Here is a 25,660-nt window from a genome sequence, read left to right on the forward strand (position 1 = left end):
GTGTGCACCACCATGACAGGCTAAGTTTTGTATTTTTAGTAGAGACTGGGTTTCACCGTGTTGGTCAGGCTGGTCTCGAACTCCTGATCTCAAGCGATTACCCTGCCTCAGCCTCCTAAAGTGCTGGGATGACAGGCATGAGCCACCGTGCCTGGCCTTTCTTTTTTTAAAAAATGAACATGACAAGTTGTTTATTGTCTCTGAGCCTCAGTTGCATTATCTGTAAAAATAAGAATTATAATTGATTTGCAGAATGGTTGTGGGAGTCAAATAAGATACCCAACTGCTTGGCATAGTAGGTGAGCATTAAATGTTTATTTCTTTTCCTGTGGGTTTTATGTTGATTCTGGGAAAATGACTTCCTCCTTGGGGAGGAACGGCTGTTATTCATTATGCAGCTGGAACAATGACAATATGGATCTTTGGGAAACACCAGCTTCCCTTGCCCCAGCATAGGAAATGGAATGTCAGCCTCCCCCCGCTTACCCAAGTCCTCTGTGTCCAACTAGGCCAGGGAAAAATGAGAAGGGGCTGCAGTGCCTCTGCACTGTGTCCTCCCAGTTATATTTGTCCATTCTTCCATTCATGTATTCATTCATACAACACTCCATATGGCTGAGTGCCTACTGTGTGCAGGCCCAGGGCTGGGTGCTCGGACTCAGTGGTGAACAGATAGACCTGGCCACTGCCATCACAGAGAGTTTGTGGATGGAGGCGAGATACCCGCACACCTTGCGACAGCCTTAACTGTAACTGTGGTAAGAGCTATGGATAAAAAGTGTGGGCTCTGGGAGGGAATGACAGGGGGATCTCACTTGTTCTGAGGCCTGCAGGGCTTCCCTGAGGAATTGGTGCCGAAACTGAGATATGAAGGACAAATGGGAGTCAGCCAGGCAAAGTGGGTGGGGAGAAGAGAACCCCTTCCATCCTTGTACTCCCTACTTGCCCCCTTTCCCCATCAACTTGTGGGGTGGCCCATGTGGGTGCACACCCCAGCACTCCCTGCCACAAAGTTCTACCTGGGCCTCACCCCCAAAACCTCCTAGCTCAGCCCCTCCAGCCCCCTTCTCAAATGGCTGCAGGAACTAGAGTCTCCTTCTCAAAGAAGTTGTCCTAAGATGACAGCAGAGAAACGTGTCCCCTTCAAGGAGAACTTGCCTTCTACTCAAGGACACATACAGATGAAGTATCTTTAAAGAACAGAATCTAAAAACGGAGATCTCAGGCACTTTCTGGCCAGAGTTTTGGGGAATCTGGTCAGTGTTTTGCTGACTCTACCCTGAGCACAATCTCCTGCCACACGGGTCCATCTTTCTTCTCTCCCTACGTCACTGCGATCCTTAGCCTCTCCCCACCAGAGCAAACAGGCAACACCCTGAGTCTGTCCTTCCTGCTTTGGCACAGCCAGAGGCCAAGGTCTGGAGCAGCCCAGGGCACCAGTTGAAGGTACACAAGTGTTCCATCGCTGGGCCAGAGGACCCAGCCCAAACAAGGGCAAAAGATGAACTTGATGTCAGTCCTGGGCGAGGCTGGCCAACGGTCTGTCTGTGAGCCTCAAAAGGAAAAGAAGGAATCATGACGAATGGAGTCAGGCTGCTTTCATTTTCTTTTCTTGAGTAGGCTGCAGAGCCAGGCAGTGCTGGCAACAAGAGGCAAGCCCCTGTAGACCCTCTGCAGATGGGATGAGGACACATACGCCCAATTAGAGCATAGCCAGATGGTGGCATCTTTAGTGGCAGTGTTGTCCTGAGTGCTGTGCAGTTGAAGGGATATTGATAACTTGGATGTAGATAGAGTGATCAAAGATGACACTAATCTGGGCAGAGAGATAATGAAAATCATCATAGTTAGCATTTAGATGCCTGGCCCGTTTCACTTTGCCACACACTTTTGCATTGTATTTAATTCTCATGATGACTCTAAGAAGTAGGAATGATATCCCTAGGTGACAGATGAGGAAACAGAGACTTGGCAGGGGTAAGCTACATGCCCAAGGTCACATAGCTAATATGCGGTGAGTTGGGCTTGGAAAACCGTCTGAGGGTCTCACCAGCACTGACAAACTCCACTCTGCTATCCATCATCCATCCATCCATCCAACAAAGATTTAGTGAACTCCTTCCAAGTGTTGGGCGACATGTGAGGTAAGGCAGACAAAGTCCTGCTCTCATGGAGCTTACATCCTAGGAAGGAGACCGAGAATAAAGAAGTAAACCAATTTTAAAACATTTCACAGAAGTGCTATGAAAAATAAAGTCGTGGCCAGGTGCAGTGGCTCACACCTGTAATCCCAGCACGCTGGGAGGCTGAGGTGAGAGGATTCCTTGAGCCCAGGAGTTCAAGACCAGCCTGGACAATGTAGTGAGACCCTGATTATATATAAAAAAAAAAATTAGCTGGGCATGGTGGCGTGCGCCTGTAGTACCAGCTAGTTGGGAGGCTGAGATGAGAGGATCGCTTGAGCCCAAGAAGTTGATAAATAAATAAATAAATAAATAAATATAAATATAAATAAAGTGAGGCAATAGGATAAGTCCACTTTACACTGAATGGCCAGGGAAGGTGTCTCTTAGGAAGTGACATCTGTGGCAAAAAGGAGCCAGGTGGGGAGTGTCTGGGGAAGGCCTGTAGGCAGGGGTAGGTTTGGCATCTTTGAGAAACAGCATCAACTTGAATGGATTAAGTGAGCTGTGCTTCTAGACTGAGTTTCAAGAAATTGTTTAGGATAAATGTCAGGTCTTGTGCTTGGGCCCAGGGTACTGTGGACTTGCCTGGACTGGGCTGAGTGAGAGAGGCTGGAGTCTCAGTTGGTCTGGTAAAGTTAACATGATCTTGAGTTGTGCTGTGCTGATAAAGTAGTGTCTGGGGTGGAGAAGGGGATGGACTCTTTCCCCTGTGTGCTGGTCAGACCCACCAGGAGATCTGCATGCTCCCGGGCTGCACATGGACAAATTAGACTGTCTCGCCTGGAGAACTGCCACCAGGACAGTGAGCAGGATGGGGCGGAAAAACCACTTACTCCTGGCAGAGGAGATCTGGGGAGGCACAATCACTGCCTCCAGAAAAATCTAGGGTCAGTGGGAAGGAGTTACAAGGAATTAGATTTCTTTTACTTCTTTCTTTTTTTTTTCATTGACAAAAGAGATATGTGCAATATCTAAAGTAGAAAAAAAGCATTAGAAAAAGGAAAATGAATCATTTAAATCCCTTGTCTACTATAGGCAATCACTGATGACATTTGGCATAATTTCTTTTCTAGGCTTAAGAAAACATACTGGGACCGGGTGTGGTGGCTCACGCCTGTAATCCCAGCACTTTGGGAGGCTGAGACTCTGTCAAAAAAAAAAAAAAAAAAAGAAAGAAAAAGAAAGAAAACATACTGAAATGATACTGAGACTCTGTCAAGAAAAAAAAAAGAAAAAGAAAGAAAACATACTGAAATCATACTGTGCATATGCATGATTTTATTGATGTGTCTGTGCTTGTCTAGATGTTTAGGGAGGCAGTGGAGGAGAGGGGCTAGAGGCAGACTCTGGGTGCTTGGCCTGGGCTTGGATCCCAGATCTGCCTTTTATTACCTGTGTGACTCTGAGCAAGGGATTCCACCTCCCATCCCTCAGTCTCATCCAAAAAATGAGGGTAATATTAGTGTCTACCACAGAGAGTTATTTGAGGAGTAAATGAGCCAATAGTAGTTATAAACACTAAAAACAGTGCTTGCACAAACCTAAGTTACATATTTAATACATAAGTAAATACCATCCTTCTTTTAACACAATAAGCATTTTATAGTGACGTCGAGAACTGTACGTAAACATCTTTCCATTGTCTGAATAAAATCCCTTCATATATTTTCCCATAGCTTATTGAGACATCCCCCAATGTGAGATATTCTGTATTTCTCATGTTCCACTACTTACAAGTGGCACATTTTTGATTGGTTCATTTGGATAGAGTCACAGAAGTAAAATTACTGGGTTAAAGGATGTGGACTTTGTTCCGTATTTTTTTCTTTTTCTTTTTTCTTTTCTTTTCTTTTCTTTTTTTTTGAGACGGGGTTTCACTCTTGTTGCCCAGGCTGGAGTGCAATGGCACGGTTTCAGCTCACTGCAACCTCTGCCTCCCGGGTTCAAGTAATTCTCCTGCCTCAGCCTCCCGAGTAGCTGGGACTACAGGTGCCCGCCACCATGCCCAGCTAATTTTTGTGGGTTTTTTAGTAGAGACGACCAGTCAGAGGCGATGGGGTTTCACCATGTTGGCCAGGAGAGTCTCTATCTCTTGATCTCGTGATCCACCTGCCTTGGCCTCCCAAAGTGCTGGGATTACAGGCATGAGCCACTGCACCCGCCCCCCGCCCCCCCCTTTTTTTTACATTTAAAAAGTTTATTTTTGGATAAGAGAAACCATACAAATGTAAAACATTCACACAATACAAAAGGATATACAGTAAGAAGGAAGTCTTCCAGTGACTCCTGTCTCCCAGTTTCCCGACTTAGTGGCACCAAAATCAGGTTCTTGTTTATGCTTCAAATGATAATTAGTACAAACAGCAGATATATGTATGTATAACCCCCATTTTAAAAAAATGATATTCGGCTGGGCATGGTGGCTCACACCTGTAATCCTAGCACCTTGGGAGGCTAAGGCGGGTGGATCACCTGAGGTCAGGAGTTCAAGAACAGCCTGGCCAACATGGTGAAACCCCATCTCTACTAAAAATACAAAAATTAGCCGGGTGTGATGGCACATGCCTCTGATCCCAGATACTCGAGAGGCTGAGGCAGTAGAACTGCTTGAACCCGGGAGGTGGAGGTTGCAGTGAGCCGAGATCGCACCACTGCACTCCAGCCTGGGTGACAGATCGAGACTCCGTCTAAAAAAAAAAAAAAAAAAAAAAAAAATTAGCTGCTTTGCCTTGTTAAGAACAGACAATAATTTAACTGGAGATTTTAAAGATGTTTGATGCCTATCAAGAATTCATTTAGCAGAGGTGAGCACTGGTTTACACCTACCCTCTTTTAGCCCCAGATAATTAGTGGAATCAGGATTGAAATCCAGATCAGCTCATAGAGGTACAAAGACTAGTTAACAATGGTTGTCCCTGGGGTGGGGACCAATTGCTGGAGAATGCCTTCCTCATACCTCCCAGAGAATATCTGACTGAAAATGAGCTGCCTCACTTACCATAAAGCCCTCTGTTTTAAAAATGTTCAGATGTCAGCCAGATAACTGTATCCTCTACAGCAGCTTCTTGTAAACATGTGAGGTATACGGCAGTGCCGAGTGGAGGGAACCATGGCAGACTGCAAACAAGCATGGTTTTCCTAGACACTCATACTCAAACACAGTTACAGATGGTGCTGGGCCAACAGCCAGTTAAGACCCCAAGATTGCAAAGAGATAATCTAAAGAACACACACTTTACATGCAAGTGGCTGTCTTTCTGGGTGGATGGGCATAGCCCCCACTGAACCCCAGATATCTTTTCCAAGGTCTGATTCTTGCAAATCATCTCATGTGGAATGGAGAGGAAGCAGTGCCTTACCAAACTGACAATGGGAGGGGAGGACCACTCACTGGCACTGAGAGCCTTATGGGGACAGAGGATTCTATCCAGGGCTGGCATCAGGAGTGTGAGACCATTTTTCCATCCAACAATGCCAGTTTCAGGGAGAGAAAAATGAGGCCTCTAGAGTGCAGGTGCAAGAGCCCGGGAGGTGTTCTTGTCCCCTAGGGAAGCTGCAGAAGGCGCCCAGTCAGAGGCGATGGGTTTTCACTGAATCCTATTCCTGGACCCAGTGAAAGAGCCAGTCCTGTACAGGTTGGGGTGGGCTGGGGGTGGGTGTTGCTGAGACTTGTGGCTCCAAGGGGCTCTAGGGAGAACTGGACATTAGGAAGGCTAGAGTCAGAGTGTGTGTCTTGGTGGGGAAGTCTGAGAGATCCCAGGATGGATTCCCAAACTGAACATTCGGTGCCTCTAGAAAGGCTACAGATGGGCCTGCTGGAAGAGGGAGTGAGGGCTCTTGGGGTTTGGGACAAGATAGAAGGGTCTGGAGGATTTGCTGCAGGGTTCTGAGGCCAGGGTGACCCATGGGGAACTTGGGTCCTTGAGTTTGTTAAATTTGGGGGGTCTGGGAGTCATTGGATTTTTTGTTATTGTTGTTGTTTATTTTTTGTTGTTCTTCTGAGACAGAGTGTCGTTCTTGTTGCCCAGGCTGTAGGGCAATGGCACGATCTCGGCTCACTGCAACCTCTGCCTCCGGGTTCAGGCCATTCTCCTCCCTCAGCCTCCCAAGTAGCTGGGATTACAGGCACACACCACCGCACCTGGCTAATTTTGTATTTTTAGTAGAGATGGGGTTTCACCATGTTGGCCAGGCTGGTCTTGAACTCCTGACCTCAGGTGATCCACCCACCCTGGCCTCCCGAAGAGCTGGGGTTACAAGCGGGAGCCACTGCGCCCAGCCTGGATTGTTAATTATGTGGTTTTCTCTGCAAAATTTCTGTAACCTTGTCAAATTACTTCTTGTTTTTGAGCATCTGTGTCATCACTTGTCACAAAAGCCGTGTCCTCTTCTGAGGCATATTATACAGCAAGACTTTAGAATAATCTACGAAGCTGAGGCATCCAGAGAGTAGGACTATAGACATAGTGTCTTTGTTAATACGATCACAAAATATTTAAATGTCTCATAACTGGATGAAAACTACGTACATTCATAGACACTCCCTAACTCCAAAAGATAACAAGATGCGTTGATAGACACCCCCCTTAACTCCAAATTCCACAGTATACTCCTAGAACTGATAAATATTTCTGCCTGAGGGTTAGTATCAAAGTTGCATTTTAAATGTGTAAATCACACCTGTTGACTCCTCAGGGCTGTACAGAGCCTTCAGGTGCTGGGCGCAAGGTCTTGAGCCTGAACAAGTGTGTGCAGGCCCTCCTTTCTTCTCTTCTTTGTACCTCCTCCATTCTCAACCCTTCCCAGCAACACAGAGATCAAAGCTGCCCCCTACACCATACAAAGCTATTGCTGGAAAAGCCACATAAATGCTGCAGCTCTTTGCTGACTAGGGCTGGGAGTGGTGCCAGGCCAGAGATTTTAGAAGGGAAACCTTCCAAATGGGGGATTAAGCCTCTGGAGCAGATGTTGCCTGTGGATCGAGAGCATTCAGAGAGCTAGGCAGGCAGCAGGCAAGGACTGGGATTTGGATAGCTCAAAAAAAACCATTGAACAAAGACCCACAGACACTGCGCCAATGGAGAGACCTAGGAAGGGTCAGCTGTCATCAGGGGTCCCTGGGGAGCCCCCGTCAGCACCCCCCCAAGAGACTAGAATCACAGTGAGTCATTTCCAAAGTGAAAGGCACAGAAGAAGTTTTAATGTGAACACCTCCCTGACACCTCACCCACGGAGGACTTAGCGGATATTCCTGCCTCTTCCAGCTTCACACTCAGCCTCCCTGTTTTAAAAATGGGAACAACTTCATGTCTGTAGTTTGCAAAGGAGTCAGGATTTGAGAAATGGTAGAAATAATGTAGGCACTGTATCCATTAACCACGTTTTTGCACACAAAGCCCAGCCACTCAGACAGAGCTGATCTTACTGCCTTTTGGAATAGGTGATTTGAGGGACCAGAGAGGTATGCCAATTAGAAGCCATTTTCCCTGGGCCTGCCTGAAATTCTGCCATTTCAGTTTGAAGCACTGGGCAGTTGAGTCTGGGCAAAGGGGGCAAAAAGGAGAAGCCAGGGGACCTTAACAAACATGATGAAAGATACACTTGGCTGACTACACCGATCTGCTTAAGAGTAGCTTTAGGGAAAAGACACATTATCACACAGTACAGAGAAAAGAGCACTGGAGGCCAGGGGTGGTGGCTCACGCCTGTAATCCCAGCACTTTGGGAGGCCAAGGCAGGCGGAGCATGAGGTCAGGAGTTTGAGACCAGCCTGGCCAACATAGTGAAACCCCATGTCTACTAAAAATACAAAAATTAGCTGGGCATGGTGGCGTGTGCCTGTAATCTCAGTTACTCAGGAGGCTGAGGCAGGAGAATCGCTTGAACCTGGGAGGCGGAGGTTGTGGTGAGCCGAGATCATGTCACTGCAGTCCAGCCTGGGCAACAACAGAGTGAGACTCTGTCTCAAAAAAGAAAAAAGAAAAGAGCACTGGGCCTGTAATCCCAGCACTTTGGGAGGCCAAGGTGGGCAGATCACCTGAGGTCAGGAGTTCGAGACTAGCTTGGCCAACATGGGGAAACCCAGTCTCTATTAAATATACAAAAATTAGCTGGACGCAGTGGTGCGCGCCTGTAGTCCCAGCTACTTGGGAGGCCGAGGCTGGAGAATCGCTTGAACCCAGGAGGCAGAGGTTGTAGTGAGCTGAGATTGTGCCACTGCACTCCAGCCTGGGTGGCACAGCAAGACTGTGTCTCAAAAAAAAAAAAAAAAAAGAGCATTGGATTTGGGTTTGAATCCTGGCTCTGACACTTACTAGCTGGTGACTTTGAACTAGTTAGTTGACTTTTCTGAGCCCTCATTTCCTATTGCTAAAGTAAGGCTGGTAATCCCTGCCTTATTGGGTAGCTACGAATGTGAAATCCTCTTTTAACTGAGACCTCGAGCACACATGTAATTTATTAGAAGCAGCCCAAGAGTCATCACTGACAATGTGTGTCTTGGGCTGGGATGTTCCATTAGCTGAGCAAATTCTCTTTGCTGTCATTGTTCATCTCAGCTCAAGACCTGGGCTTGTTCTTGGGCGGTGACTTCAGAAGCTGAGACGACATTCCCTGAAAGCTGTTGAGAGGCTGGAGGCTTGGATTTCACTGAAGCCTTAAAAGATACTTGCATTTTGAGGCCCGTTCCCCTTTGTCATGTTTTTCTCATTTACTCTTGGCTGATGAGAGAAGGGTTTTCATCTCTCTAGTTCCTCTGAAATTAACTTTTCTCTGAAAGTATTTCTTACCACCAAAGAAGATCTGAGCCTGCCCCCAGGCATGACATTCTGCAAAGGTGAGTAGGGCAGGCACTCTGGAAGGGTTGGAAGAGAAGCACGAAGAAGGAAAAAGTTGAAGTTGAAGGGAAGTCAGGAAAAGGAATAGATGTGATAGCGGCACAGAGAGAAAATGCAGGGAGTTAGAGGTGATAGGTAGAAGGCCTTGTAGCTGGTGGGTTGCTCCCTGAATTACTGTGAGAAGCAGCAGTCCTTATGAACAGGCTTTTGGCCACAACCGAGGACTCCTGTGCCCTCTGGGATGCCAAGCAGCCAGCCCCCCCATGGAGTTGTGCAGAAGGTGCCTCTGTGTAGATTCTAAAATTGTCCTGAGTCTTCTGGCTCCCCTTTCTATCTGCCCTCCTGCTGCCTCTGGGAGGCCAATGCATTCGCATGGTAACTGGTCTCATTAAGCTTCTCATTAAGCACTGCTCTCACTAAGTATTTTATGGATGTGACAACATTGGAATACTGATAAATTACCCCCGAAATTCTGATAAATTATTTCAAAATATAAATTTCAATGCATTTAGAGGGGATGATTCTCATGGAACAATTTTTCCAAAGAAATTTAATTCTTCATACAAATCAGCATTGCCACATGCATTCTGCATTGAGATGCATCAGCAGTCTCATGCATTGCCCATCACTACGAAGTGCAGAGCCAGCTTGGGCATGCGACCTGTGCAGTTGTACCAGAAGGACTCTGTCTTGGTTTAATCCTCTGCTGTCTCTATCTTGAAATTCTTAATAATTTTATCTCTGAATTTGGGTTTTATAAGTGAAATCCAGTGGGTCGATGCAGGCTGGATGTGAGCAGTGGGGATTAGACACCTGGTGACAGCACACACAGGGCAGAGAAAGCACCAGAAACATGGAACAAAGAGCCTGATGGCCCGGCAAGCACATGCATGCCTGAAACAGTCTGGAGCACCGCTGGGCCCCAAGGTGGCCACAACCTGAGCCCAGGCTGGTGGCAGCAACAGTGACAGCATCAGCAACCACAGGAAAGAGAAGGGGCTACATGAGATACCAGTGCTGGAACCCTGCTTGGGAAGCCTGCTTGTCTGTCCCTGGCTGTATAAAAAATAACTCATAGGGCTGGGCATGGTGGCTCACACTTGTAATCCCAGCACTTTGGGAGGCCAAGGCAGGTGTATCACTTGAGGTCAGGAGTTCGAGACCAGCCTGACCAACATGGTGACATCCTGTCTCTACCAAAAACACAAAATTAGCTGGGCATGGTGGCGCATGCCTGTAGTCCCAGCTACTTGGGAGGCTAAGGCAGGAGAATTACTTGAACCTAGGAGGCGAAGGTTGCAGTGAGCTGAGATCTTGCCATTGCACTCCAGCCTGGGCAACAAGAGTGAAACTCTGTCTCAAAAAATAAAAACAAAAAATAATAATGATAAATAACTCTTGGGTCTAAGCTCCAGGACAGGAATTGTTGGCTCTCAGGCAGTAAACTTTGTCTGTAAATGATTAGAAAATAAAAGCATATATATGGACGTCGTAATAAAGCATATCAGGGAATTATTAGAATTCGTTTAAAATTTTTGAATTTTCAGTTTTGAAAAGTGCTGCAAAATTGCAAGCAAATATTCATAGACTTACAGAGAGAAATTAAAGGTCATTGTACTCAATGGAAAAGAATACTTTGATATGAAGCTTTGGAGAAACCAATTATTAACAAGCAAAACAATTTCAAAATTAATTTTTCTTGTAATAGAAGATACAATGAAAGAATGCATAGTAGGTGTTTTAAATTATACACAAAAGATGAAGTCACTTTTGCTGTGTGACCTCCACAAATTATGGGGTATGTCAGAGGAGATATGAAAAGGCCATTGAGGGGCTGGGCGCAGTGGCTCACGCCTGTAGTCCCAGCCCTTTGGGAGGCTGAGGTGGGCAGATCACCCGAGGTCAGGAGTTTCAGAGACCAGCCTGGCCAAGATGGCGAAACCCCCGTCTCTTCGCAAAATACAAAAATTAGCTGGGCATGATGGCAGGCACCTGTAATCCCAGCTACTCGGGGAGCGGAGGCAAAAGAATCACTTGAAGCAGGGAGGCAGAGGTCACAGTGAGCCGAGATCATGCCACTGCACTCCAGCCTGGGTGACAGCGTGAGATTCCGTCTCAAAAAAAAAAAAAAAAGCCATTGTATAAACTTTCATTTATTTTTATTTATTTATTTATTATTATTTTTTGAGACAGAATCTCACTCTGTCGCCTAGGCTGGAATGCAATGGCACAATCTTGGCTCACTGTGACATCTCCCTCTAGGGTTCAAGCGATTCTCCTGCCTCAGCCTCTCAAATATCTGGAATTACAGGCGCCCACCACCACACCTGGCTAATATTTTTTATATTTTTAGTAGAGACGGAGTTTCATCATGTTGGCCAGGCTGGTCTCGAACTCCTGACCTCAGGTATTCTGCCTGCCTTGGCCTCCCAAAGTGCTGGGATTACAGGCGTGAGTCACTGTGCCCAGCCGTGTAAACTTACATTTAAAACTAAATTTATGCCACTTCCACAGATGAGCTCAAAATAATTTTAATTTTTAAAATAAAAAATAGTAATTAAAGTAAATTAATTCAGACCTGCATGAAGCTGATTTGTATGAATTAAATTTGTTTGGAAAAATTGTTCCATGAGAATCATCATCTCTAGATGTAATAAAATTTGGCGGGGCGTGGTAGCTCATGCCTGTAATCCCAGCACTTTGGGAGGCCGAGGCCGGTGAATCACCTGAGGTCAGGTGTTTAAGACCAGCCTAGCCAACATAGTAAAACCCTGTCTCTACCAAAAATACAAAAATTAGCTGGGCTAAAAAAAAAAAAAAATTAAATAAAAAATTAAATAATCAGAAATTATTTGTTTTGGGTTTTTTTTTTTTTTTTTGAGACGGAGTCTTGCTCTTTCGCCCAGGCTGGAGTGCAGTGGCGTGATCTCACGCTCACTGCAACCTCTGCCTCCTAGGCTCAAGCGATTCTCCTGCCTCAGCCTTCCGGGTAGCTGAGATTACAGGTGACTGCCACAACGCCCAGCTAATTTTTTTTTTTTTTTTTGAGACAGAGTCTTGCTCTGTTGCCCAGGCTGGAGTGCAGTGGAGAGATCTCAGCTCACCACAACCTCTGCCTCCCAGGTTCAAGCGATTCTTCTGCCTCAGCCTCCCAAGTACCTGGGACTGCTGGCACCCTCCACCATCCCTGGCTAATTTTTGTATTTTTAGTAGAGACGGGGTTTCACTATGTCAGTCAGGCTGGCGTCGAACTCCTGACCTCGTGATCCACCCGCTTTGGCCTCCCAAAGTGCTGGGATTACAGGTGTGAACCACCGCGCCCAGCCAATGCCCAGCTAATTTTTGTACAGTACATTTGTTCACAATAATCAGAAATTATTTGTGATCTTGGATTTGCCAATGGCAACTAACATTGCTTTCAATGTTAGTTATACTGATTGAAAATAAAGTTGCTAAAATTGTAAATTTTGATAACCTGATAAATAAACTTGCAGAAAAGTTAGCCCGGAAAATCTGGTCAAGATACTATAATATTAATAAAGTATTATGATTTATTGCATTACATGACATATGACACCAAAGTACTTTTTTTGTCATTTGTGAGTTTATGTTGTTACTCATGTATCGCTATTACCTCATTATGTTTTATAAGTAATAAAATTTTTTTTTTTTTGAGATGGAGTCTCGCTTTGTCGCCCAGGCTAGAGTGCAGTGGCGCGACCTTGGCTCACTGCAACCTCTGCTTCCTTGGTTCCGCCATTCTCCTGCCTCAGCCTCCCGAGTAGCTGGGACTACAGGTGCCTGCCACCATGCCCGGCTAATTTTTTGTATTTTTTTTTAGTAGAGACGGGGTTTCACCATGTTAGCCAGGATGGTCTCGATCTCCTGATCTTGTGATCCGCCCGCCTTGGCCTCCCAAAGTGCTGGGATTGCAGGCGTGAGCCACCGCACCCGGCCGTAATAAAATATTTTTAAAGGCAAAAGCTTTATATATTCTAGTACCTTTAGCAACACTTTTTTCCTGCTCTTTGAATAAGGTCACTGCATCTTTATTTTGTACTCTGCTTTACAAATTACATGGTCAGCCCTGTCCCAGTGTCTTGGAGTCTCTCTAGATTGCAGAAAAGCCCATAGGCATTTTTTTTTAAAAAGAGTTCCAGGCTGGGCTTAGTAGCTCACGCCTGTAATCCCAGCACTTTAGGAGGTTGAGGCAGGAGGATCGCTTGAGCCCGGGAGTTCAAGACCAGACTGGGCAAAATAGGAAGACCTCATCTCTATAAAAAATTTAAAAATTAGATGTGCTTGATGGCGTGTGCCTGTAGTCCCAGCTTCTTGGGAGGCTGAGGTGGGAGGATTGCTTGAGCCCAGAAGGTCAAGATTGCAGTGAGCTGTGATCGCACCACTGCATGACAGAAGGGGAACTTATATATATGTTAAAAAAAAAAAGAGTTCCTCTAAAATTTTAACAGAGGGTTTTGCTTCTCTGGTAGGGGAGACAGGGCAATGTCTGAAGTCATTTTTTCTTTTCTTTTCTTTCTGTCTTTTTTTTTTTTTTGAGATGGAGTTTCACTCTTGTTGCCCAGGCTGGAGTGCAATGGAGCGATCTCGGCTCACTGCAACCTTCATCTTCTGGGTTCAAGCGATTCTCCTGCCTCAGCCTCCCAAGTAGCTGGGATTACAGGCATGTGCCACCATGCCTGGATAATTTCATATATTTTTTAGTAGATATGGGGTTTCACCATGTTGGTCAGGCTGGTCTTGAACTCCTGGCCTCAAGTGATCCACCCGCCTCAGCCTTCCAAAGTGCTGGGATTATAGGCGTGAGCCACTGCGCCCGGCCCAAAGTCATTTTTTCTTGTTACTACTGGGGGCTGCTGCCGACATCACATGGGTAGAGGCCAAGGGTGCTGTTAAACATCCTACAAGGTACAAGACAGCCCATACAAATGCTTATCCCACACAATACTGCTGCAGTTGAGAAACCCTGCTCCAGCGACTGTGTAAGTGTGGTCTTTGGACAAACAGCACAGCATCCCTGGTAGGTTGTTTGAAATGAAGACTTTCAGGCTCCACTTCAGAGCTACCGTGTTTTAACAAGATCCCTGGGTGATTCATGTGCACATAAAAGTTTGAGAAGCACTGAGCTAGGGGATGCACATCCCTAATGATATGTTTCAGACGTGAGGGGAGCCCTTTCCTGCCCCTTCACTCATACCACGTTAAGTCAGCCCTGCAGAGACCTAAGGACCAGGCTGTTCCTGCTACTTCCCTCACTCTCTGGCTCATCTCTTAGGGCTGTCCCAGGTGCAAGGAGACTGTGAGTATTGTCCCACAGCACCTCAGCCCTGGAACTCACTTTTATTTTGAATTTGTACCTCTGCCAAGCAAGTGTGCAGAGCAGGAGAGCAGGCTGGTGTTAGACCTGTGAACTTTAAAGCTCGGGCCTGTCTCTTAGCTTACCCCTGGCCTCCTGCTGCAGTGGGCCTAAGGACTCTGCCAAGTGTCTCCATGAATGAGGGAATGGCCCTTGGGCATGCCACTGCTCTTGTAGCATGGACCTTTGAACATGCCACTGCTTCCACCCAGAAAGCCCTTTCCCGCTTTATCTGCCTTCCACTGAGTCTTTGGAACTCTTCTGCCCCTTCTGGAAGCTTTTAGTTGTCCTGAGTTCCCGTAGCTATCAGGAGACAGACCTGTGAGATGGCCTGAAGCCCCAGGGTCTGCAGAGACCTGGTAGGAAAACTAAATGAAGGTCAGGTGGGGGCTGTGGCAAACACAGGTCTCCTGACCATACACATGCAGGACTGACGTTTAGAAAGCGATGGATTTTTCAAGAGAAGCAGGAAATCTGGACTTTTTAATGCATGAAATCTTCTCATCTTCAAATACTGGCAACTAAATAAAAAATGAAAGCAATGGCCAGGCACGGTGGCTCACGCCTGTAATCCCAGCATTTTGGGAGGCCAAGGCATGTGGATCACCTGAGATCAGGAGTTCAAGACCAGCCTGGCCAACATGGCGAAACCCTGTCTCTACTAAAAATACAAAAATTAGCTGGGTGTTGTGGCGAGCGCCTGTAATTGCAGCTACTTGGGAGGCTGAGGCAGAAGAATCACTTGAACCCGGGAGGCAGAGGTTGCAGTGAGCCGTGATCGTGCCACTGCACTCCAGCCTGGGCGAAAGAGCAAGACTCCATCTCTAATAATAATAATAATAATAATAATAATAATAAATGAAAGCAAACCACAAAGTAGATCAAACCCCTCTGCCGGGGGCTGGAGCCTGAGAGACAATTTGCTGCCTCTGGGCTATGTAAACACTATCACACTGTGTTATCATTACTTGTGGACACGTTTATCTCCCTACTCAGAAACTTGAGGGCAGGAGCTGGACAAAGCAATCCTCAGCACAGGCTGCTTTGTGAGCGAATGAATGAATGAATCAATGAATAGCACTGCTACTTGGTGTAAGTACTGTTCATCCAGTAGGTTTAAAGCCATGGTTCTTTATGGGCAGTGTCAACCCTAGAGGCTGTTTGGACATCTGTGGGAGTGTTTTTGGTTGTTATGACGATGAAGGCACCATTGGCATTTAGTGGGTAGGGCCCAGGATGATACAAATAATATCAAGCACTTATTTTGTGCTCGTGTGTGCCAACTGCTGTTTTGAGCACTTCATTGAAGTGAATTCATTTCATTTTCACAACAGCCTTATGAAGCAGGTACTGCTGTCACTCCCATTTCACAGACAAGGGGGCATAGTCAGTCTGCAATAGATAGCCCTACACAGCATAGAACCATCCTGTGTGCCTATACAAAGGCATAGACTCTTGTATGCCTTCCACTAGATGTTTCTATAGGGAAAACAAATAAATAAACAAACAAAAAACCCTGTTATAATGATCAGAATACAACTACAGGGGCTGGGCGTGGTGGCTCACACCTGTAATCCCAGCACTTTGGGAGGCTGAGGCGAGCAGATCACTTGAGGTCAGGAGTTTGAGACCAGCCTGGCTAACATGGCAAAACCCTGTCTCTACTAAAAATACAAAAATTAGCTGGTTGTGGTGGCAGGTACCTGTAATCCCAGCTACTTGGGAAGCTGAGGCAGGAGAATTGCTTGAACTTGGGAGGCAGAGGTTGCAGTGAGCCGAGATGGCACCACTGCACTCCAGCCTGGGCAACAGAGCGAGGCTCCGTCTCAGAAAAAAAAAAAAAAGAAAGAAAGAAAAAGAATACAACTACAGGAAAAATGTGCTTTATTTTTCAGCATTTTACCAAGAGCTGAACATATCCGAACATAATAGCGACATTGTTGAAGGCATTTGCATCACTAAAATCACACACCTACATCTGTCTGCATTTGTAATTGCTATGAGTTGACTCTAGGTGCAAGTGGCCTTTTCTTTTTTATATTACAGTTAGGGCATTGTATTGATTGATTGTTTTTTTTTAAGTAAACTTTTTATTGAATAACTACATACTTCAAAAAAGTGGACAAATCTTATGAGTACACCTCTATGAATTTTTGCAAAATGAACACACCTTCATAACCAGAACACTCTCAATACCCTAGAGGTGCAACTCATGGTGCCTCCCAGTCACAACTCCTCTAGGTAACTACTCTCCTTACTTCTGACACCTTAAATTAATTTTGCCTACCTTTGAACTTGATATAATGGAAACATACATGCATGCTTTTTTCGTGTCTGACTTCTTTCAGCCAAAATCATATTTGTGAGATTCATCCATGTTGTTGTGTGAATTGGAAGTTTGTTCGTTTTCTTTTTTTTTTGAGACAGAGTCTCACTGTCTCCCAGGCTGGAGTGCAGTGGCGCGATCTCATCTCCCTGCCACCTCCGCCTCCCAGGTTCAAGCGATTCTCCTGCCATAGCCTCCCGAGTAGCTGGGACTACAGGCATCTGCCACCATGCCCTGCTAATTTTTGAATTTTTAGTAGAGATGGGGTCTCACTATGTTGACCAGGCTGGTCTCAAACTCCTAACCTCAAGTGATCTGCCTGCCTTGGCCTCCCAGAATGCTGGGATTACAGGCATGAGCCACTGTGCCCACCATGCCTGGCAGAAGTTTGTTCGTTTTCATCATGTGGACATACCATATCCATTTGTGTTGTTTCTAGTGTCTGGCCATTATGAATAATGATGCTGTGAACATTCTTGTACGTGTCTTTTGGTGAACCTATGCATGCATTTATTTTTTGCAATTATGTGTGTAGGCAGATTATGCTATGATTTTCATTTCATGGTAGTGGGATGGGGGATGTCATAAAATACTATCCAAAGGGGGCATAGGTTCTAAGGGGATGGTTGAGACCCTCCTGTTGGAAGCAGATGCTTCTGTCCATCGTCCATTTGTCCCACAAGGATTGTCCCAGCTGTCCTGTGCTCTGTGCTGGGAAATGCCATGATGGTACTCTGTGGAGGGAGACTCTGGTTGAGCGTCTTGACCTAAGTAAGGTTGGAGGGCAGAGGCTGCATTCTTAATCCCACCACTAGAGGCCAGGCATTCACAAGGGACTGAGGACCAGCAGCCCCCTTCTTCCAGGCAGGCTTCCTCTCAGGTTCCTGTCCCTCCATCTCCCTTGGTAACTGGAGAACATACTCTATTGGGGGATATGGAAAGTAAGAAATCTTTATGGTGCATCTAGGTGGAGTGCATCTCAAATAGAACCGACACACTTTTTTTTTTTTTTTAGACAGAGTTTCGCTCTTCGCCCAGGCTGGAGTGCAATGGCATGATCTCGGCTCACTGCAAACTCCGCCTCCCAGGTTCAACCCATTCTCCTGCCTCAGCCTCCCGAGAAGCTGGAATTACAGGCATGTGCTACCATGCCCAGCCAATTTTGTATTTTTAGCAGAGATGGCGTTTCTCCATATTGGTCAGTCTGGTCTTGAACTCCCGACCTCAGGTGATCCGCCCACCTTGGCCTCCCAAAGTGCTGGGATTACAGGCATGAGCCACTGCACCCGGCCGGAACCGACACACTTTTGAGGCATCAAACATTTCTCACCTGGCCTCAGAACTCACCTTCCCTGTAAAATGGAGACTATGGGGTCTGGCTGCCTCCTAGAGATACTCCACATGTGCCCTGCACCCACTCACCCTGCTGGCTCTGCTGGTGAGCTCAGCTAGCCCTGGGTTCACCTCCTCCACTACTGCTACAGACCCTGGTGCTGGAAGCTTTCAGTTTTCCAGATGTAAATGTTTCACATTTCAATTGTAAATGTTTAGCAACTTGTTCTATAGGTGGGAGCTGATTTATATTTAGTAATTTCTGTGGTGTAAATACTTCCACTGTATCTGATTTCAAACTATCAATGTGATGTCACTGAATGTGGAGTTGAGAAGAGATGAGAAGTGGCATAATATGATGTAGTACTTCATAAGAGATGTAAATAAACTTGAAAGCATAGATAAGAGTATAGTGTAAGAGAAGGGAGGCAGAAAAAGTAAAAAAATACAATGTAGTAAAATAATTAATAATTAGGAAGTGGTAACTTGAGTATTTATTACTTTAACAACTATAATTTAATTTTACATATATAATTAATTTTTTTAATTTTTAATTTTTTTGTTTTTTTTTGAGACAGAGTCTTGCTCTGTCATCTAAGCTGGAGTGTAGTGGCGCAATCACAGCTTACTTTAGTCCTGACCTCCCGGGCTCAAGTAATCCTCCCACCTCAGCCTCCTGAGTAGCTGGGACCACAGGCGTGTGCCACCATGCCTGGCTAATTTTTGTATTTTTTGTAAAGAGGTCTCACTCTGTTGCCCAGGCTGGTCTCAAACTTCTGAGCTCAAGTGATCCTCCTGCTTTGGCCTCCCAAAGTGCTGGGATTACAGGCGTGAGCCACTGCTACTAGCCATAATTTAATTTTTAACAAAGGCTGTGTTTAACAACTAGCTTACAAAAATCTTGAACATTTTAGAATTGATTCTTGACAGTTTGAGCACTCTTCAGCACACCACTGCAGGTAACCTGCTCTGGTCCCCCTTTAAAAATCACATTTGGTTTTTACAGTGCAAATTACAGCTGTATTCCCTAAGAAGCAGGACATGCTACTAGTAACTGTGGCCTTGGCCTCATCTTTAAACTTTATGTACCTCAGTTTCCTCATATGCAAAATGAAGATAATAGTATTAATACCTATTTCAGAGGCTATTGCAAGGATTAAATAAAATCATGTATGTGGAGCCACTAGCAAAGTATCTGGCAGACAGTACATTTTTAATGTATTGGAGCTTTTTTCAGGGGGTTCATTGACATGCCTGGGGGCAAAGCTGCACCTTGGGGTCCATCGTCAGCACCTTCAAAATACCCTGATTTTGGAGGTATCAAAATACCCTGATTTTGAAGGTCCCGGGCCAGCCAAAAGAGGGACTGACCCTACTGATCCAGCCAACAAGTCCTGGAGCCAAGAACCTTCTGAGGTGTTGTGTCTGCCAGAGCTTCACAGCCCTATCCCTGCCTCCCCAGACAGTCTGAAGGAGGGAGCAACTCCATTCCTCTATGCACTGGCAGCTCAGAGCTAGCAAGGCCAATCATATAGCTCTGTCTTCTCACCATTAAATCACATGAAAATGAACCATCAGGGAGGGAATACAGTGTCCAATGACCAGGAGCTGTGTGTGTGTGTGTGTGTGTGTGTGTGTGTGTGTGTGTGTATGTGGGAGGGGTTTGTGGGCTGGCTCTGTCTAGAAAGGCCTCAGGCCCTAGGCTATCCCCAGTCCCTTCCTTCCTCCCTGCAGATTGTCTCCTAGAGTCACTGCCCAGCCCTTGGGCAAAGGGCAAGCAGCAGGTCATCAGGCTGGTTGGCACCAGGGGTGGGGGGGATCTGATATTCATTCATCTTCCACTGGGATACCATCTGGAGACATAGCAGGTGGATGCTCCCTTTCTACCTTGGCTTTTCCTTGTGTGAAAAATGGGGCCAACACTTTTACCAGTTAACCTGACCTGTATTAGGGAAAGAATGTTGTCAAAGACATGCTTCAGAAAAGCAGGTGGGGCTGGGTTGCCCTCTTATATGTATCTGCTAATTGGGCAGCCTCAAGTGCACATTTTCTAAGGCTAGGTTCAGAGTTGGGGTGGATAGGGAATCATAGCTGCTGCTGTGAATAGCCCAGATCTAAGCCCTGAACTCTGACCTCTACAAAGCTCCCTCCGACCAGTGGCCTGCAGGGATTGCGTCACCAAGCCTGGCTCTCACAGGCTCCTGACAAGCTGCAAGAAGGGTTGCCCCTGGTGATGGTGCAGGCTCACAAATTCAGATAACCTCCTGAGCCTAGATCTTCCTCCTCTGGAGTGGGAGTTGCTTCTCAGCTCCTGTTGGCCTAGCCCTGTACAGCCCACCCATTTTGGACTCTGACATTCTGCGGTGAGGGTGGCCTCACCGTCCACCTCCTCTGGGGTAAAACGGGTTTACCTTCACAGGGCTTTGAAAGCTGCCCAAGGAATCTTGAATCAAAACATGAAACTCATGCTAATTTCTATATGAGATCAGACAAGCTAGCAACCTTTCGGTGCCTCAACTTCCTTATAGGTAAAATTGGGGACAATAATGTCTCTTCGTTTTATGGGGATGTTGTAAAAAACTAGCTGGTATGCAAAAAAGCACTTTTTTAAAAAGCAAGAGATATATGAGGACAATTTCAATCTTTATTTGCTATTTTTATTGGGGGTGGGAGGAAGCACATGGTTTATTTGGGAAAGTGTGACCTTTGGAACAGACAAACAAGAATGAATTCTGGTTTTGCAACATACATACTTATGTGGTTTTGATATGTCAAAAAAAAATCTCTCTAAACCTTGCTTGTAAAATGGTGTTAATGCTAATTAACTTGGAGGACTGTTGCCAAAATTAGAGGTTACACGTATCAAGTCCCTACCAAGCACCTGACATACAGTAGGTGCTTTGTAAATAGTAGCTGTCATTACTACTATTGTATGTAATAACCATAGCAACTGAGATTCCATGTACTTATTCTGAACCTTTTCTCTCACTTTCAGAGAGCCAAACTCCTCTGTCCTGCCCTGCAAGCAGTAAAGGCACACACTCCTTGTTATATTCCTGGGAGATGAAAGGAATACCGTGCCTCCTGACTCTTATCATAGGAGTGACTACCTCATCCTGATTGGCCCAGGACTGTCCTAATTTTGGCACTGGAAGTCCCATGTGCCAGGAATCCCCTTAGTCCCAGGCAAACTGGGATGGCTGGCTATTCTACTCACCACCAACTGGGACTAATCTAACCCCCATGCCATTTTCCAGCACCTAGATTTAGAGCAGAATATTAAGATTTGTGCTGGAAATTGGCCGGGTGTGGTGGCTCACGCCTGTAATCCTAGCACTTTGGGAGGCAGAAGCAGGCCTGATCACTGAGGTCAGGAGTTTGAGACCAGCCTGGCTAACGTGGTGAAACCCTGTCTCTACTAAAAATACAAAAATTAGCTGGGTGTGGTGGTATGCACCTATAGTCCCAGCTACTCGGGAGACTGAGACAGGAGAATCCCCTGAACCTGGGAGGCGGAGGTTGCAGTGAGCTCAGATCATGCCACTGCACTCCAGCCTGGGCGACAGAGCAAGACTCCGTCAAAAAAAAAAAAAAAAAAAAAAAAGATTTATGCTGGAAATCTGGAAGGACCAGGAATATTAGCTCAAAGAGCCATCTTAAGTCCTTTTAGAATAAGGCAGGGTCTGAATTGAAAAGTGAAAATAAAAAATTAGCTCTGGTTTAAAATTCATTATGTTAGGTGGAAGAAACAAAAAATCAATTATAAAGGCCACATATTTGTATGATTCTATTTATAGAGAGTGCTCAGAATAGGCAAATCTATAGAGACAGAAAGTAGATTGTTGGTTGCCTAGGGAGGGAGGCCGGGAAGGTGGTAGGGAGGGAGGAAATGGTAGTGACTGCTAATGGGTATGGGAGTTTTTTTTAGGGTCATGAAAATGTTCTAAAATATTGTACAACTCTGTAAATATACTAAAAACCATTGAATTGTTCACTCTAAATGTACAATTGTACATGTGCAAATTTGTACAATTTGTAAAGTTATACAAAATAAATCTACAAATTTAAACTGTGAATTGCTGGTATGTGAATATCTCAATAAAGCTGTTAATTAATTAATTAATTAATTTAAGACACAGTCTCACTCTGTCGCCCAGGCTGGAGTGCAGTGGCGCAATCTCAGCTCATTGCAGCCTCTGCCTCCCAGGTTCAAGCAATTCTTGTGACTAGCCTCCCACATAGCTGGGATTACAGGTGACCACCACGCCAGGCTAATTTTTATATTTTTAGTAGAGACGAGGTTTTGCCATGTTGGCCAGGCTGGTCTTGAACTTCTGGCCTCAAATGATCAGCCTGCCTCAGCTTCCCAAAATGCTGGGGTTACAGGTGTGAGAAAGCTGTTAAATTAAAAAAAAAATCTTAAAAATTTTAAAGAATTTTATTTTAAAAAATCTATGATCCCTCCCACTTGAGAATGTCTAAGTCTAAATTATTCTTAACCTTCATCTTGTGAGATCTTTTCAATGGCAGAAAGATAATATTCACCCCAGGCCAGGAAGTACCATTCCATTTTGCGGGTGAGAAGAGCAAGGCCTATACGTAGAATGTAACAGGGGCTTTTCGTCAGCTCTACCAAAGAGGCCAGTGGAACTTCAGATAGGAGGGGATGAGAAGACAGGAAAGGCTGGTGAGCCGGCATTTATAAAGGGAGGAGACTTGACCCTGATTCTGGCAATTCAAAGCAGAAGGAAATGGAAGCTAATCCCAGCTGTAACCCAGCTACTCGGGAGACTGAGGCAGGAGAATCCCCTGAACCCGGGAGGCGGTTGCAGTGAGCTCAGATCATGCCACTGCACTCCAGCCTGGGCGACAGAGCAAGACTCCGTCAAAATAAATAAATAAATAAATAAATATTTAAAATGTTTAAAAATTTTAATTTAATACTTTTCTGTGGCACTTTGGGGCTCAACCAAAGTGCCACAGAAAAGTAGAAGCAGCAGCCTTGGGAAGATTCTGAAGGGTAAGTAGAGAAGGCCTTCAAGATTGAGGAAACAGCATGGGCACCTGGTTTGTGACAGGAATGGCTTGTTAGAGACCAGCAGGTGGTATGGGGAGGCTGGAGTGGGGTGTGTGGAGGGATGGAGAGCATTTGGGCCGGACTGTGGACAGCACAGGATACTACAGTCCTTGCTGATGAGTTTGAGTTCATTCTGTGGACCCTGAAGGTCTGGGAGAGGATTTTTTTTTTTTTGAGACAGTCTCACTCTGTCACCCAGGCTGGAGTGCAATGGCACGATCTCGGCTCACTGCAACCTCTGCTTCCTGAGTTCAAGCGATTCTCCTGCCTCAGGCTCCTGAATAGCTAGGATTACAGGCATGTGCCACCACGCCTGGCTAATTTTTGTATTTTTAGTAGAGAAGGGGTTTCACCATGTTGTCCAGGCTGGTCTCAAACTCCTGACTTCGTGATCCGCCTGCCTCAGCCTCCCAAAGTGCTGGGATTACAGGCGTGAGCTACCGCGCCCGACTGAGGATTTTTGGGTAGTGATGGACAGACCTGCATAGGGTCTCACAAGGGATTTTATAAGGTGGCAGTTCTTGTATGAAGTTACTGAGCCTCTTAATGGCCAAACTGACTTCAGTGCACAGCCAGGGGCTCAGTTACTTTGGCAGTTGATCTGACCTGAACCATCCATGCCTGCTTTCTTCCCTTTTTCCTTTCTTTCTTTTTCTCCTTCTCTCCATTCGTCTTCTCCAATTCTTCCTCCATCCCTTTCCCTTGCTTCCTTCCCCCTTGTCCCCTCCCTGAGCCTTGGGTCTGCCTGGCGTGTTCCTGCTGCCCACACTGATTTGGTTGTGCTCTGCTGCAGACCCAGGTAGTTCTGAAGTGTGCTTTTCAATCTTCTAGTGGTCTGGGCAGTGTGGCCCCAAATGAGCAGGAAGGGAGGGGTGCCCATCTTCTCTAATGAGTCTGGACCCAAGAAGGCAAGGAAGAAAGAAGGCAGAACAAGGATAGGCTTATGAAAAAGGCATTATAGCAACGAGCCACAGGTTGCTGTGGGGCCCAGAAGGGAAGGTCTTTTGGGGATGGGTCTGTGTGCATGGGGAGGAGCATCCTGTTTATTTGGTTCAAGCTACTTCACAAGGACATGCCCTGTTAATTCACAGTGCTTTTCCTGAAAGCCTACTAGAACTAGGCCTGGTGAGAGGCCCTGAGAAGGTGTATCCTTTTGTCCAAGAGCATCTGGGAGAAGAGGCCTGCCTGACCCAAGCTGCAGCAAAGACACAAGTCTGTAGGTCCAGATATGGACTCTACCACTGATTTACAAGTAGGAGTTCCTTAACACTTATGGAGGACCTCTGAGACCCACACGGTGCAAGGCCCTGGGGTACAAAGATAAAAAGCCAGAGTCCTCCCCATCAAGGCGCCACGGGCCCTGTAAACACATAAACCGAGGACACACTGCATGAGAGATCACCAATAAACGATGTAGCCATACAGTGCACAAACTGCTCACTCAGTATGTGCTAGAAAATAGCCCCAGAAGGCAAGGCTCAAGAGGGGAAATACAGTTAGGAATGTGGCAGGCTTCTAGCCCGGGCTCTGCCAGTCCTGGCTCTGAACTGCGGTTTTCTCAACCTTGAGATCCCTTGTGTGCTTTTAGTATGCTGAAGGATCACTCACTTCGGAATGCTAGTGAAAATACAGATTCCCAAGACCGACCCCACTGAATCACAATGGCTGGAGGTCATTCGGGGCCCCGAATCTGCATTTTCACCCCCACCCACCCCCCGGGCAGCTTTAATGTTGGCAGGCTAGGAACCACAGTTCGGAGTACTGCTTAACAGGGAGATAATAACCTGCTTCAGAGCTAGGTCAGACGAGCAATTCAAGAGCTAACAAGGCAACATGCGCCAAAAGCCTTGTAAACCTGAGGGCAGTACAATTCTTTGCAAATAATAGTAATTCAATAATGCAAATAATAATAGTAAACGAATAGAGAGCGCACTGCAAACGCCGCATAGTCCAGCTGAGTCGGTGCCACCGCCCCATCCACTCCAGCGCAGAGGGACTGTCTCTTTAAGGACCCCCCACCTCCCCAACCGCGTCGCTTCTCCCTTGGGTACCTGGCCCGGCCGGCGGCGCGTGCGTGCAGGGCCTCCCGGCGGGGCGGTCGCGGCGGCGCGACGCAGGCGCCGTTGCCTGCGCGCCTGGCCCTGCCCCTTTCCCGCCCCTTCCCCGCCCCCTCCCCTCCGCGGGGCCTCCCCCGCCCGCACGGTACAGCTGGGTCAGTGACGCGGGCGCTGCAGCCGTCGCTACCGCCGCGTTCTATTCTCCGAAGCCGGCGACCGCCCCACCTCCTCCCTCCCTCCCGCCCGCTTCCTCTGCCCACAGCGCCGGCCAGAGCGAGCTAGACAAGGGCACGCGGGGCCTCGCCTAGACCCGAGAAGACTGCGGGCGCGCGCAAGCGGCGGCGTGGAAGCTGTGAGCGCCCCCACCCCGGAGGTCTCCGCCGGCTCCCGGGTGAGTTGTCACCGCGGCCGGGGGGCGGCGGGGCCGGCATTGTGCCATCGACGCGCTCGGCCGGCTGTCAGGGGCGCGGGA

At 46.6% G+C, this 25,660-nt stretch overlaps 1 protein-coding gene and 1 long non-coding RNA gene across 4 annotated transcripts in view; one reads left to right on the forward strand and one right to left on the reverse strand.

Annotated features, from left to right (window-relative positions):
• Window positions 1-293: 293 nt before the first annotated feature.
• LOC112205387 (uncharacterized) lies at window positions 294-25,274 on the reverse strand. Its single transcript, XR_002939304.3, has 2 exons — window positions 25,183-25,274; window positions 294-1,816 (listed from the first exon to the last, which is right to left on the reverse strand). It is a non-coding gene; the product is annotated as an uncharacterized LOC112205387 (long non-coding RNA).
• SUSD6 (sushi domain containing 6) overlaps window positions 25,210-25,660 on the forward strand; it is a 103,652-nt gene continuing 103,201 nt past the window's right edge. For 2 of the 3 annotated variants that reach the window (XM_063793619.1, XM_063793620.1), the window contains exon 1: window positions 25,341-25,579. The gene's annotated coding sequence lies outside the window, so the exon portion shown is untranslated. Of the gene's footprint in view, window positions 25,580-25,660 lie in introns of all 3 variants that reach the window. The other variant, XM_016926267.4, reaches the window with a different exon arrangement.

The sequence above is a fragment of the Pan troglodytes genome, chromosome 15 (genome assembly GCF_028858775.2).
Source record: "Pan troglodytes isolate AG18354 chromosome 15, NHGRI_mPanTro3-v2.0_pri, whole genome shotgun sequence".
NCBI lineage: Eukaryota > Metazoa > Chordata > Mammalia > Primates > Hominidae > Pan > Pan troglodytes.